This window comes from Sarcophilus harrisii, chromosome 5 (assembly GCF_902635505.1).
Source record: "Sarcophilus harrisii chromosome 5, mSarHar1.11, whole genome shotgun sequence".
NCBI lineage: Eukaryota > Metazoa > Chordata > Mammalia > Dasyuromorphia > Dasyuridae > Sarcophilus > Sarcophilus harrisii.
In genome coordinates, this window is record NC_045430.1 from 277,148,960 (window position 1) to 277,165,063 (window position 16,104).

The 16,104-nt window shown below is 37.8% G+C and overlaps 2 long non-coding RNA genes across 4 annotated transcripts in view; one reads left to right on the forward strand and one right to left on the reverse strand.

The window, feature by feature from the left end:
- Positions 1–16,104, forward strand: part of LOC116419619 — a 151,910-nt gene that overhangs the window by 1,046 nt on the left and 134,760 nt on the right. Inside the window, exon 1 of one of the 3 annotated variants that reach the window (XR_004229872.1) lies at positions 11,199–11,372. The exons of the other annotated variants lie outside the window; for them this stretch is intronic. This is a non-coding gene — a long non-coding RNA (uncharacterized LOC116419619). Of the gene's footprint in view, positions 1–11,198; positions 11,373–16,104 lie in introns of those variants that run through there. 3 annotated transcript variants of the gene reach the window in all.
- LOC116419620 overlaps positions 12,717–16,104 on the reverse strand; it is a 49,548-nt gene continuing 46,160 nt past the window's right edge. The window contains exon 3 of the long non-coding RNA XR_004229873.1: positions 12,717–12,913. This is a non-coding gene — a long non-coding RNA (uncharacterized LOC116419620). The remainder of the gene's footprint in view (positions 12,914–16,104) is intronic.

The window sequence follows — 16,104 nt, forward strand, 5'->3', positions numbered from 1 at the left end:
TCTAGGAGTCTCATCTGTAAAATGGAGATAATGACACCTTCACTACCTACCTCATATTGTTATTGGGAAGTTCAATGGCCTGATCCATGGAAAACAATTTGCAAATCAAAGTGCTTCAGCACATGCAGCCAGGCTGCCTCCTTGGCAAAGGACCACAGAAGTGGAGCTTTGTTTTAGCTGCTTCAAATTTCCCCTTATTTGCCCCACTCCTTTTTTTTTTTTTCATAAGATTTATTCTTTCTTTAGACACTCAAAGTCCCTGCTTCCTCTCTAGCAAAAGCTACATGTAGAGGCTCAATGGGTAAAGTGCCAGGCCCAGGGTCAAGCAGACCTCAGTTCAATGGGAATGACTAGTTGACTGTGCATAAGTCATTTCATTTCTATTTGCCTAATTTTCTACAACTAGAAAATGGGGTTAATAGAAGCATTTTCCTTCCAGGGTTGTTGTTATAAGTATTAATGGAGATAATATTTATAAAGATTTATACACCTTAGCTATTATTATGGAGATATAAGTGATTGATAAGATCTTATAGCAAGATAACTTTAACCCCATGAATTAAGCATCTTGTCTGTGTCAAACTATGCTAGGACCAGAGTGCAATGAATGAAATAATTATTACTCCTAGGGAGTAATGAGGAGACAACAAATGATTCTAATTCTGGGTATACAAAGACAAATCCCAATTATGGTTTTGCATATTCTATAGGGAAAAGGATATGTGTGTATATATGTGGAGATATTTGTGTATATACATATACACACATACATACAAAGATATTTTACATGGCTTTGTGTGTGTACATATGTGTATATGTAGCATATATGTATATATGTACAATACAAATATATATTATCTATAAATATGAATAGAAATATTCTTTTATCCATATATATGCATCTGTATGCATTTGGATATTGGTACATATGTATATACATACATACAATTACATGTATATATATGTATACACATAATCAATTATGTGTAATTGTAAAATATCTACAAGGTAACATCTCCCAGAGGTAGCTGCATTTCAATAGGACTTAAAGTCTTAAGCAAAAAGAATAAAGTTAAAAAATATAGAATTTCAGGAGTCAGCTAAGGAGAGATTTTTTGTTTTGGAGAAAGGTTGTGAAGGGCAATTGCTTTCCTTTCATCATCCTACAATGTAGGCTGACCTTAGTAGGCCAAAGGCCTTCCCTCACTTTTGGCTTTCTCCTCAAATTGCAAAGTCTTTTATGGATCCAGGTCACTGGAATAGATAAAGAACAGTAGGATTAGCTTGGCCTGGGCCCTACCTATTTGCACATGAAAGTAAATTCTTCAAAAGATGGCAATAAAGATTGAAAAGTCATAAACAGTACACTCAGCATCAGCAAAGGGCAGGACATCTTAGGGATATGCTGGTGCCTCAGGCAGCTCATCAAACTGCCAAGATCACTTCATTATACAGAAGAACCAAGAAAAAAACTGCTTGTAAATTCCTCATCACAGAGCCCAAATCTCATCAAATTAGATTTCTGGGAAATTAAATCAAGGAAAGCAATTGGCTCTCTTTGCTTGTGTCTCGCCCTCTTTCACAAACCTTTGAGGGGCCAGTGTCCATGACTTGGCAGACTTGGCAGACTTGGGCCACCAGGAAATTCCCATTCTTCCACGTTTTCAGATGAGTTTCAGTTGGAAGAATGAGCTGATCTCCTAATTCTGCGCTTCTTTAATTTCTCATATTCAGCTGTTGGGCCCACTGTGATTGTCAGCTCGGGATACTCCCAATATCATTCTAAGTTGTAGCTCACATCCATAGAAGACAGTCTTTCACCTTCAAGAGGTACTACCTTAATAGTGGTTGGAACAAGGTCCCCTTAAGGGTTGAATGATCAAAGTTGTCCAAAATGGCACCAGCTGTCTGGGACTAGTGGGTACACTTTGACTGGAGATATTTATCAATGGGGCTGCTTGTAGGCTCAGAGAAAAGAGTCTAGAGCTGGGAGGGTTCTTGAAGATCACCAAGGTTTAACTTTTTCATTTTCCAGATGAGGTAATGGGGGAACTTGTAGATGGGCTTCTTGTTCAGGTTTGGGTTCAATTAATGGGTTACTGAGGTTCCTTCTAACTTGGTATTCTGTGAATCTGCCTTCAGGTTTGGGTTCAATTAATGGGTTACTGAGGTTCCTTCTAACTTGGTATTCTGTGAATCCGCCAAGCAAAGACTTTGGCCATGAAACAAAATACCACTGAAAGAGGGGAAAGGGAAATCTTTCCCAATTCTACTTGCACACAAAGACTGGTCCACAAATTTTCTTTCTTGACACATGAACTCAAATGACCCAAACATCTTCCCTGAAGGGTCACAGTTTCTAACAATTCAATCTGAAGGGAACAATGGTAGTTACAGATGGGGCACTGGACTTAGAGTTCCAGGGGATCTGAGTTCAAATATGTCTCAGATTAGTTGTATGATGCTGGGCAAGTCCTTGAACTTTTCTTTTTGATTCACTTGGCTTGTAAATTGAGGAGAATCCTAGCTCCTATTTCACTAGATTGTTGTGAGAATCAAATGAGAATCTATATAAAATACTTTTGTTGTTGTCGGGTTGTTGGCAACCATGTCCAACTCTTCATGACCCCTTTTAGACTTTTTAAAAATAGAAATCCTGGAATGATTTGCTATTTCCTTCTCCTTCACATTTAACAGATGAGGAAACTGAGGCAAATGACTTGCGCCCAGTGGTACAGCTAGTAATTGAATTCACAAAGATGAATCTTTCTTACTCTGGGCTTGGCACTCCATTGTGCCACCTAGAGGCTCTTATAAAATGCTTAGCAAACTTTAAAAATGCTTTATGGATCTTAGTTATTATGATTATTATTTATTATAATTGCCATTAAGAGAATCTGATTTATGGTGTTTGTAAAATCTTTTACTGAAAAACCTCAAAACTAAGAGAAACATGTAGAATAGATAGATGATCCAGGTCTAGGATATAATATAATACAACATGATATATATGTTTAAATTAAATCATGTTGATAACAACAGCAACAGTGTTTATTTATCTTGTACAAGTAGAATGTGACCTTCAAGGGTCTCCTCCAGCAAGGAGTATCCTATGCAAACATTAAAGTTCTACAAGAAATTAGTGATAGAGGAATAAAATAATTGTGTTCAATAACTCTCTTTTAAATCATAGTCATAAACAAGACTAGATCGACTCACTATCGGGTGCACTCCTGTCATGGAGGAGGCCAGTCCAAATGGAGGAAAGCTCCTGGAGAGATAGTGAGGTCCTCTAGAGTCTTTTGTCTGGGAATAAATTGTGATACTTGCATGGAACTCCAGCACACTAGGGGTCCTCCTTCATGAGCCTCAGGATGCCTCAGAAAGGACAAGCCTAGCAATTCACACAGGAAAAACCAAGTGGATGAAGAGTACATTCTTCTGAAGACTCCATGATCTCAAACATGGCTATCTTCTCTAAAAGGACAGATAGTAGTCTATAGCAATTTTCTTATCCTATGTCCCTTATATCTGTAACTTCTCAAAAATTCTTCATAAAGCATTGCCTCCCATGAAATTGGAGGTTGGAGAAATTTATTAATATTTTTGTAGATACAAATGAAATACTCGGGCTGCTAATATTCTCCCTTGTTTGATACATGACTAGACCATCTTCCATAATAAAACACAATTTATAATACATAGTCATATATGTTAAATGCCCTAGTAGGGGGGAAAGTGCTCTTGAGAATCCAGTTCCCAGAAGGTTAATCATTTAAAAATAACTAGACTCTCCATGTGCAAACAGGATTTTTGTTCTAGGAAATTCCCAACTCTGGAGGTTACTTTTCATCCTAGAAAGTTTCATTCTAATTTCCATATCAGAAAGATAATATTTGGAGGTGGGGCAAAATACTTAATCAGGGCTGTGTTGGAACAACTCAAATTGGCTTACAGGGACCTGATTGTCAGGATTTTAGTGTGAGGAGTTACAGTTCAGAAATCAGTAAACCCTAAAAAGCAAGGCTTGATTTATTGTTTTGGTGATTGTTTAGACTGAAGAAATATTAGATAAAATTTTAATGATTCAAATTAACTTAAAAATGTATTGTGGGAACATTTTTTTTCTCAGAGAAGAGGTTGTTAAACATTTACCAAACTCTTCTTGTGTTCTATACACTTCAAATCAAAATGTTTCCTATGTTGATAAAATGCTTTGATTCTCTTAGTTTGTCTTGTCTTTCTCTTTCCTTCTATGTGTCTTTCTCTTTCTTCCTTCCTTACTTCTTCCCTACCTCCTTCTGTCTGTCTGTGTCTCTGTGCCTCTGCTTTTGTCTGTCTCTATTTCTCTATTTTTTCCTCTCTTCCTCACTCCTTCCCTACCTCCTTTTCTCTGTCTCTGTGTCTCTCTCTTGTCTCTCTGTTTCTGTCTCTCTGCTTTTCTGTCTGCCTCTTTCTCTCTTTCTCTCTCTCTCTCTCTCTCTCTCTCTCTCTCTCTCTCTCTCCCTCTCTTTGTCACTCCTTCCCTACCTCCTTCTTTCTATCTACCCCTCTGTTTCTGTCTCTGTCTCTCCAGTCTCTGACACTGATCATCATTCTTTCTTCTTTTACTCTCTTCTCTCTAGGTTTCCATGACACCTCACCCTCTCCTGGTTCTCCCATTTCTCTGACTGCCAGATCATATCCTCTAACCATAAACATCGTTTAGGGCTCTGTCCTGGACCCTCTTCTCTTCTCCCCTTATACAATTTCACGTGATGATTTCATCAGTTCCCATGATTAATTGCTATCTTTATGCTAATTTTCCAGCGTATCTCTACCTTTTTGGTCCCAAGCTCTCTGTTGACTCTTCATTTCATCTCTCCAAGTGCCTTTCAGACCTTTTAAATTGAATGTCCAGTAAACATGTGAAACTCAATATGTCCAAAAATGGAACTCATTATCTTTTGCCTCTAAACCCTCCCCACTCCTACCTTCCTTATTCCTGTTCAGAGTCCCATCATCCTCCCTGTCTCTCAGGCTCACACATTAAGAGTCATCCTGGATTCCTTACTCTCACCCTCCCTGTTACCTCCATAGCCAAAGCATTGCCAAGCACTCTTGATTTTGCCTTTGCAATATCTCTTAGATACCATTCTCTCTGACACTGTCCCTACCCTGGGGAAGACTTTCATCACCTCACACCTAGACTATTGCCTGAACTGCTGGTGAATGTGTCTGCCTCAGGATTCTTCCCCCCTCCAGGCTATTCTCCATTCAGTTAGCAAAAGGATTTTTCCAAAGCTCAAATTCAGTCATATCATGACCATATTCAGTTACTCCTAAATGTCTCCAGTATCAAATATAAAATGCTCTGTTTGTCACTCACTGCCTTCCATCACCAGTCCTACCTGTCCAGTCTACTCTGCCCCCGTGACTCTGGCCTCCTGGTTATACCACAAACAGAGCATCTCTCTCTGGGCTATGGACATTTTCTCTGCCTGGCTTTCATGTCAAGAATGTTCTCCCTTCTCTACTTTGACTTCTCAACTCCCTGGCTTCCCTTAGCTTCCAATTAAAATCCTATCCCTTACAGAAGGACTTTCCAAATGTCTCCTTATTCCAGCATTCTCCTTTTGTTGATTATTTCTTGTTTATCCCGTTATTTCACTTGTTTATGATTTCTCCCATTAGATTATAAGCTAAAAGGACATGGATTTTTGTGTCCACAGTACTTAGTACAGTGCATAATTGGCACCTAACATTCTTATTCTATCTCTCTCTGTCTCTGTCTTTATCTCTCTCTGTTTCTCTCTCTCTGCCTGCCTGCCTGTCTGTGTCTCTCACTGTCGCTGTCTCTCTCTCTCTCTCTCTCTCTTTCTCTCCTTTTCCTTCCCCCTTTTCCTCCCCAATTTCCTTCACACCTTAGTTCTCCCTCCTCTTCTCCACAGTTCCCTAGGGTTTCATTGGTGTAGTTAATTTTCACTATGGAAACTACTGATGTAGTTCCAAAGCTCATTTTAGCTTATATTCTGATTCCACTGGGTACTAAAAGGTTAAGGATTTCCCTCCTCATTCATACATGTTGAAGAGGAAAGAGCTGGAGTTATTGTCTGTCTCAAGGACCCCACTCTATCCACTGTGCAACACTACCCACTATCTCCCAGGTTGCATCACGATTGTTTTCCAGATTCTTTACAAAATACTAAGTGAATCTGAATGAAAAGTCAAGCCTTGGCAAGTTTGAATGACTCAAGTTGTTGATGTTGAGAAACCCCAAACCAGCCCCTGGGTTCTTTGTGGGGCTGGCACTCAAGTAGAGGCTTCTGGTTAATTCTTGTCAAGGTAATTTGCCTTTGTCCTGGGGCTCCGCAGAAGGAATTTTCATGAGTTAAAGGACAGTTTCCAAGAAGGTTAGAATGTGAGCATAGCTAAGTAAGTTTTAAGAATCATCAGAATCCCTGGTGGGGCTGTCACTCCCCCTGTGGGAGAAGGCAAGTCTGCTCTAATCCAGATGCTCTAAGATTTGAGAAAGTCACTGATTACATGAAACTGGATTCATGAAGCCCAAATCCGATGGTGATTGCAAAGGAAACTCATTTACATTTAGGACATTGGGGGCAAACATTTCACTTCTTTGGAATAAAAAACTAAATCTTCCCTCTCTTGTTTTTCTGACCTAATTACCAGTGAGTTTTGGGGCTCCTTCATCACACACTTAATGGAGATCCAATCCCTTAATTGATTTTTTTTTTGATGATGTTTTCAATAGCATACAACAGATTTGCATTTTGTTTGACTCTTTCCTCATGGGGGTATTAAAACATTTTAAATAAAAAACCCTGCAATTATTAAGAAGCATGGACTATTATTATCCTCAACTCCCCTAAGAAATCAGTGAAGGGGAGGAGGGATGGGAGCCTGCAATCGGTATTAGACAAACGGAAACATTTGTTGGAGTAAAAAAATAACTTGCTCAAGGCCAGGGAATTTTACTGAAGCCAAATCCCAGGTCCTTTCAAAGTAATGCTGTCTCCCTCCATTGCAAAAGATCTGCATTCACCATTAAAAAATTAGTCTCAGCCATTGTATTATTATTATCATTATACCATTTATGCTTATCACATAATTACTGTTTATTATCTTTCTTATTTTTCAACAAACCATAAATGCAATATTATATTATCATATATTATTATATCTTAATATGTTAATTAATAATGTAATATATTAGGACATGCTCTATTAACATCTATAATTATACTTCCATACTTTGATGGAGCTATGATCTCACTGCAGTGGGTATTTCCCCATTATAATTATAAATTTGGTTGTAGGATTATCTGGAATCATTTAATTTCTGCATAATTAATACAGTTGTATAGTTAGATTATAATCATTTTGTCATTGAAGGAACAGTATTGGGAAGTGGAAAGTGTGCTAGTCTCTGAGTCAGGCATCCTCATTAGGTGACCCTATGGCTATATCTTAATCTCTCTTTGCCTTAGGCGACTCTAAAACAGTAAGGTGCAGGGAAGCCTGCTTCCCTTGGGAGTTCTTTACATCAATGAAATCACAGACCTGGGCCAGAAGAAGTCTTTTTGTTATTATTATATAGCAGGAGTTGTAGCTTCTGCCATACAGGCAACCATAGCTGCTGAAAAACTGAGAAAATAAAGTTTTCATCACCAAAATCCTTGTTTCTATCACATGGTTAAAGAGCAGAAACTGATAAGAGGCATTTGTAAAAATGACATTTAAGAAGATGCATTGTCATTTGCTACTGCACCCTAAGGATCATGGGACCTTTGCATGTTCTATGAAATACAAGTTGTCTCCCTTCATTAGAAAGTGGATTTTTTTTGAGATTGAGGACTCTGCTTTTATGTCTGTATCTCCAACACTTAATGGAGTGCTTTGTATTTATTTAGTAATGTGGTCCTGGGTAACTAGGTGGGGTTGTCAGAGAAAAGCCTGAAGTACTGATAAGATTACTGAGGCAAGCTGGGAAGAGCACTGATAGAGATCAGTTCACGCTTATATTCACACCCTCTGTAGAGGTCTTGGGTAATCTCACCTTAATGTGTCCACTCAGAAATCCAAGTGAGGTGAAACCCTGAGGTTAAATTTCCTCCAGAATTACCTTTAATCCCCACCATCTTTGTTGAAACTTTTTGGGTTAGTCCACCATGTCTTTCTTTTTATTCTCTCTATCCCCCCACCACGCTTCATGGTATCTTTCTCCTTCTATAGCTAATTCTTTCTCCAAGGGTGAAATGCTGGACAGTGGGAGATGCTGGGTGTTGTTTCCCAACCACTGATTCTGGCTATTAGACCTAATTGGTGTGAACAAGCATGTGCAGCCATGAAGTCAGGGCTCTGCAACTGCAGATCTTGACCTACTTCCTCTATTTCTTCCTTTAAGATTGTTACAAGGACCACCCCTTCCCATGTGCATGATGCTCTTTCCTTCACTCCAGTTGTTGTCAATCTCTACTTTGATTCCCACTCTTTGAAATCCAAACTGAGTTTGGGCATCAACTGGGGAACAGAAAACTATAGATCCTACCATGAACTGGCTTGTGTCTAAAAGCACAATTAACAGAGTGCCTGAAATATAGTAGGTGCTTAATATATGCTTATTTACTGACTACATTCTTTTTCCTCTTCACTTTTTTTTTTCACTTTATTGCTTTTAGTGGCATCTAGAATATTGAAGAAGGATCAGAGGAGCTGGATTCAAAAGCAAGTTCTACAGCTTATAAGTTTTGGAATCTCAGGCAGGCACTTTAACTCATTTTCTCTATATGTAAAATAAGAAATTTGGGCTTAATTTAAAATCCTTTTAACCTCTACATTTGTGGTTCTACGATCCTTCCCTCTGTACCTCCTCCTACAGCCTGTCATTTTTATTAGAATGGTCTATTCAAGTATTAAAAAAGCGTGATGAAAATAGAAAGATTTGGGCTAGTTTTAGAACACATTTTTCTATAACAGACCACGTCTTCAGTTATGTACTTGCCTGAGTAGTATAGAGAATATATAAATCCCACTGAGTGTATTGTTCATTAATTGCAAAAATATCATTTTACTTTAAAGAAAAAATATGACTTTAAAACTTTTTTATTTCCAAAAGGGTTTCTCCTATGTGTGTGTTAAAATGGCACATCAATATCAAATGAGAAATAAAATAAGGAAACAGGCTTCTGTCATGGAAGACATTCTGAAGAGTCTTAATGGACCATGGTTCATGTATAGATGGGAAGATGGTTTTCCTCTAAACTCCATAAAATTTTCCCACCACAGGGCTCCTCATTGAAGTTCATGGCTGCTCTAAATCTGTTGAGTTCACCATCCACATGGGAAAAATCAAGGGGCTAAAGAATGACTATCACTTAGATTATGACATACAATGAAATGGTCAGCCTATTGTGGCCATCAATCAGTATGTATGTCTTGAACTAGCATTGCCAGTGGATGTTGATCTAATGTCAGGATTGTAAAGGAGAGATAATAGACTGGATTGTATTTGGGGAATTTCATAGCTCTTTCAATGATTCCAAGGTGTTCCCTGATATAACAGCTAACATTATTTCCTCATTCACATTATTTAACTGCATTTCATGAAATATCATGAATCTGGAAAATCAAAATAGTGAACAGTCCAAAGTGCCAGTCACATAGTGAGAATAAATAATCTAAATTGCATAATATCACTACTGATTTACTCGTAAGCAAGAAGGGACATAAAACATCATTGAGATATAAACAAAATAAAAGTAGACAAATTATGAGTTGAGGATGAGGACTTGACCCTGATATGGCATAGTGGAAAGAAAAGGATTCATATTGCTATAAAATGTTATTTAGTCACTTTTTAGTCATCTCTGACTCTTTGTGACCCCATTTGGTTTATCATTTATGTTTCTAGTTTGTTTCATAGTGAAGAAAGATTTGGTGATTTTCCCAAAATCACATAGCTACTAAGTGTCTGGAGTCAAATTTGAATTCAGGAAGATAAGCCCTTCTGACTCTAGGTCAGGCTTTTTAGCCACAGTGCCACCTACTTATTCTGTGTTCAAACTTCAGTTTTTCTATCTTTTTCCTGTATGATCATAGGCAAGCTCTGTCTTCTCCCTAGACCTCAATTTGCTCATCTGTAAAATGGAGGGGATTGAACGACATGCTCTCAAGGTCCTGCTCAGGTCTAGAACTGTGACTCTATGAATGTGGTATTAGTAGTCATAAAAGAATAAGAGAGGAAGGGCATCTATATTTAAGACAATTTCATTGGACGATTTATGGGAGGGCAAAGATGCAGAATTCACTAGGTGAGAAGACATAGATGGATTGGGGGAACACTAATACTCATGACATCACAGATTCATTAAAATATCCCAAAGCATGAAAGACTACATAAAAGTAATGTCTCAATATGATGAAGGCTGATCTCAACAGTTGTTATAAAAGGAATTAATTATCAGGAGTATGGCATGCATGACTGTAGAGATATACCTTTCCTCAGCATCATTATATAATATATATATTTTTCATTGCTAAGGGGCAGCAGTGGTGGTGTGCAGCATTTAGATATGTCATTTGATTCATGTGAATGGAACTATCAGTGTGACGACTCCTTCCACTGATAAAATCATCAATGTATCTGGGACTGATGGTCTTTGAGGGTTCTCTGATTTTCTGAATGGTCAAGTGCATTGACTAGTCTCATAGCTGCTTTCTTCCAGAGGCTAGATGGAAAGCCAGCTACTATTTTTTTTTTTTTTTAAGAAAGGTAAATTCTTTAGTGATATCGTTTAAAAATATTATCTTAATATTTGAATATAATCTTTCTCCATCCTCTGGGACACAGTGTTAAGGAGCATGCCCAGGTGAAGGGGTAGGTCATTTCTCCGAGAGCCTCCACAGCTGTGGATCATAACATCTGAAGGAGTTGCAGGGCAGTCTTTACTGACACAGGTGTTGCTTGTGGACTGGGAATGAAATAAATTGGAGGTCGAAGGAAGAGGAGAGAGGTCAGAGCACAGCAATGGCCTCTCAATCTTCTTGCATCCTCCTCCTCCTCCTCCTCCTCCTCCTCCTCCTCCTCCTCCTCCTCCTCCTCCTCCTCCTCCTCCTCCTCCTCCTCCTCCTCCTCCTCTCCTCCTCCTCCTCCTCCTCCTATCAGCACCTCGAAAAGACACTAGCAGGTGGCTCCTGTATCACAACAGCACAGGATTTTACAGAAGGAGAAAAAAAAAATACATCTTAGTGATACAGCTAAGGTGTTAACCTGATTTGCTTCTATGTACAATTTTTCATATTCATGGTCTGCCAACTCTGCAAAGAAGGGAAGGTAGAGCCTTGCACCATCTTTGGCTCAAGCTTGGTTCAGTGTAAGTATAAATTTTTTGCTTCCATTTTTTCACTCTATCTATTTAATTAAATGGGAGTAATTATGTCTATTGTTTTCATGGTTATATTTGACTCTGTATTAGCTCATCTCAGATCATGTGTGGACTTCTCTAAATATTTGACAATTATTAGTTCTTATGTAATAGTATTTTCTCTAAATCTTACTCTCTGATGGTCCGGTGAGTTACATTCTTCCCTTTTTCCCATTGTAAGGAGATGGAGAAATCTCCAAATTCTGCTGTTGGCTCCCACATTTCCTAACCCCTCTTATTCCCGGTGCCTTCCCTTTTTTAATTATTTCCTACTCTTCCCGCCTATAATTCATATACATTTCTTTGCATTGTTGTCTTTCCATTAGATTGAAAGTTATATGAAGGCAGATGCTGTATTTTTAAAAATCTCCAGTGATTAATAGCACCTGACATATAGTAAGGAGCTTAAGACAATTATTAATTGATTCTTCACCAGTTATGCTCCTCCCCATTTTATGGGTCTAAAAATCTGTTAACACTTACCAGTCAGATTGTTGATTGTTTTTTTTTTTTTTTTTTAATAAAGGATTACTTACTTCAAAAGCACAATGAGCAAATATGCAACCACTTTTAATACCTATAGACTGTAAATCTCTCCTTATTCTACTTTGGATTCTGAGGAAGAGTCTGGTTTATAGATTAATTTAATTTCTACATAGCATTAGTATTATCAAGTTCAAGTCCAAAGCTCTTTCTGGCTTTGTGTCCTAGGACTGTTGCCTTTTTGAACTTCTTTCGCTTGTCAGCCACATTTGGCCTGGAATCCGAGTCCCAAGATCCCTATGGACTGAGCTCCCTAGTTCAATACTCTGAATCCTACTCTTAGAACTGAAAAGTATAAAGGAAGCAGAACTAAACCATCATGCTCATTTCTTTCTTTTTTTCCTGAATAGTATTTTATTTTCCCCCAAAATACCTGTAAATATAGTTTTCAATGTTCATTTTTGTAAGACCTTGTATTTTGAATTTTTTTTCCTCCTTCCCTCATCTCAACCTTCCCCAAGACAGAAAATCTGAGAAAGGTTAAATATGTGCAATTCTTTTAAACAAATTTTCATGTTTCTCATGTTGTGCAAGAAAAATCAGACCAAAAGGGGAAAAACACGAGAAAGTAAATGAACAAAAAGTGGAAAATATTATGCTTCAATCTATATTCAGTCTCTATAGTTTTCTCTGTGGATGTGGAGGGCCTTTTTCATCCCAAGTCTTTTGGAGTCATCTTGAATCACAATATTGCTGAGAAGAACCAAGTCCATCACAATTGATCATCACATAATCTTCTTGTTACTGTGTACAATGTTCTCCTGGTTCTGCTCACTTCACTCTGCATCAGTTCATATAAGTCTTTCCAGGATTTTCTGAAATTGGTCTGCTCTTCATTTGTTAGGGAACAATAATTCTCCATTATATTCATTTGCTGTAATTATTGAGCCATTCTGCAGCTGATGGGCGTCCATTCGATTTCCAATTTTTTGTCCCTACAAAAAGAGCTGCAACAAACATTTTTGCATGAATGAGAGTGAAGGGAGGGGAGTCAAGGGGTTCTGTGTACTCATCCTGGTCTCTTGAGCTATCCGAGAGGCTTGTGGGAATTCTTTGTTCTTAGAGTTTTCATTTTGTATCATAAGGAAATTCACAGAATGCTAACAAGTTTATGGATTTTTGTTCATTTGTCTATGCCTCAAGCACTTCCCCCCATTCCCAACAACCTAATGACCTAGACACTAGATATGTATTATATAACATAACTTATTATCATTCCCACTTTTCTGATGAGGTAACTAAGGCCCAGAGAAGCAGAGGGATTAGATGGGACTTGTAACTTCAAAGGCAGATCTTGATCCCTTACCTTCTGATACATAGATCAGGAGTCTTTTTTTTTTTTTTTTTTCCCCCCACAAGATGCCATATTGCCTTCTACTTATGCCGCCATCTCAAGATTTGAAGCCCAGTTCCCTGAGCAGAGTAATATGATTCTGGAAAGTTTGTGTGAGCAGAATTTATTACAATTAATATCTTGTTTTCAGGGTACTCATTTCACATCCCGTTAATTGTGCAGGGACATAATTACTGAAGCAGACAAGCATATAACAGCTTGGCGTCTGGAGTTTAATTGAAGCTGGAAAGCTAACTTTTGGAAAACTAGCCTTATGTGCATGGAAATATTTATGAGTTGGCATGGAGAGCTGGCTCGGTGTAGCTACTATGGAAATATTTTAACCACTGACTTGCTTTACAAACTAAATTTCCTCTTGTGATTCAAAATATTAGATCACAGCAATGAATAATAATATTATGATTATAAACATTTATATAGTACCTACCATGTGTCAGGTATTAAGTGTTTTACAAGTATTAACTCATTTAACCCTTACGACAAGCCTGGGAAATGGATGCTGTTGTTATTTCCATTTTATGAATTGAGGAAACTGAGGTAAAAAGTGGTTAAGTGACTTACCCATGGTCACATAGCTAATAAGTACCTGAGTCCAGATTTGAACTTGGGCCCAAGAACTCTATTATGTAACCAGAATGTTCATATAACAACAACAATATATGAATGCATATTATAAGACCAACTGGCTCAACCTTTGTTTTTTTTTTTTTTCCTCAGTGTGCAAACTGATACTCAGAGAGAGAACATCCCTGTCTCACACTGCTAGTGGCAGATTTAGAATCTGGGTCTTTTGCTTGCTCTTACTGATACATTGGGCTGTCTCTGAGGAGAAGGTCTTAGTGGCTCTCACTGTTCTGACTGATCACTTGCTAACTACTGTCATTTCCTCATCATTGAAATTGTACAGAATTATCTGAAAGGTTCTAGGGCATTTAAAATCTCTTTTGTTCTTACTGTTTGTTGACTGTTAGGTGTTTGCCTAGGAAATTTACCTTTCTTCTCCTTCCTTTGAAATAGTTCTAAATACTAATAGTACTAATACTATAATAGTACCAAAAACTGGGTAAATAAACTTAATTTATTAACAAGGCAGAAACATCTTTTCCCCCCTTCTGATCAGATGCATAGGAGCAACCTCACTGAATGACCAGAAATTGTATATATTTATCTGATTTGTCAGGGTTTAAATAGTTATACCCTGGCTATATCTATCAGTTCAAGTGAGTGGTGATGGGAGAACCAGGTACCTGAGATGAAATTGTTCAGCAGTGAAGGAAGACAGGACTGAAAATTTTTCTGCTTCCCTCATTCTCTATAGTTTCTGTAACTTCAAAATCAGAACTACTTGACCATAGGAGATACAGTTTACAATGGGGAGAATATATACTGTAGATCGATGCAGATACAGAAAGAACATTGGATAAAGGAAAAAGCTTCTAGATGTCTTCATGAACTCTGTCCTCTACTTCCCCAACTCAAAGGATGTTGTGGATAGATCAAGTCCATGAAGCTGGTTGGAAAAAATACATCTTTGCAATCCTATGTACCTTATTTTATATACCTAAAAACATTATTGTGAGAGAAAATCTATAAATTTCACTGAATTGCTAAAAACATGCATGAGCTAAATAAGGATCAGGGTCTTTGCTATATAAATGTGAAGTCCCCCAGAGGCTCCTGTTTGAAGTCTTTGTCTTGTTTGAACAAGGTTCTGATTTATTGCAGAACTTCCTAAATGAACTCTATAATCCTTCTAAAGACTTTAGCCCATCTTCTTGATGTTGTTTGTCCTTTCTTCTCAAAGAAAACTATGACTGACATCTTCCCACACAGCAATAACTAGGTGGATGGACTGTCTATTAATCAGCCAGATGTTCAGCTCATAGAGCTTATCTTTTAGGGCATGGATTTTGGACAATGAAAGTAGACAAAGAAGTGAAGAACATCAGGAAGGCTGTCTCGATTATTTCTGGAAAACTGGAGATCAAGGATCCAATACAAGAGACAAAAGTGGAAAGGATGAAATTTAACCACTGCCAGGGTTAGAATTTTGCTTCTGACACTTACTTGCTATAGGATCATGGGAAGGTTAGGCCATGCCTCTGAAACAGTATCCACAACTATCAAAAAGGTTTCACTACAGTTCCTGTGTCACAGGTTTGTCATAAGGCTCAACTTGGATAATCTTTTTAAAATGCTTTGTAAACATTAAAGGGCTATATAATTGTTAATTACTATGATTAAAATGGGTTTATAGTTTTCTTTGTTAGTGTTACGTTTTCTGTAAGGTTCTTTTGTAAGGTTTATTTGTCTCATCAAAGACTGGAGGAAATCAAATTGCTTCATTAGAGTTGGCTCCAAATAGCCATGAAGCATTTTCTCAATTTCTAAAAAAAAAAATGTATTCACTGATTATTTGCTCTTCATAGCATTAAAGATCTCTCTGAAAGGGACCCTAGAGATTACTAAGCCTGATCTTTTTACTTTATAGATGAAGGAAACTGAGGCTTGTGGGTATTTGATGACTGTCTTTCAACCAGCATCTGAACCCAAGGCTTTGACAAAAGCAGTGATCTCTTTACTTCATGTACAACCTTTGTTTGAGGGGAAAAAAAAAAACTTACCCATGAATCTACCTTGTCTCCTAGCTCCCTCTGAATGTATTTGTTTAGTTGACACATCTGTATTGGTTGACTGAATTTGTAACAACTGGGTTAATTCCAGTGAATCAAGATGTATGAAATTGTCCCCAACATTGCCATTGGATCAGTGTGCTCCATGCTC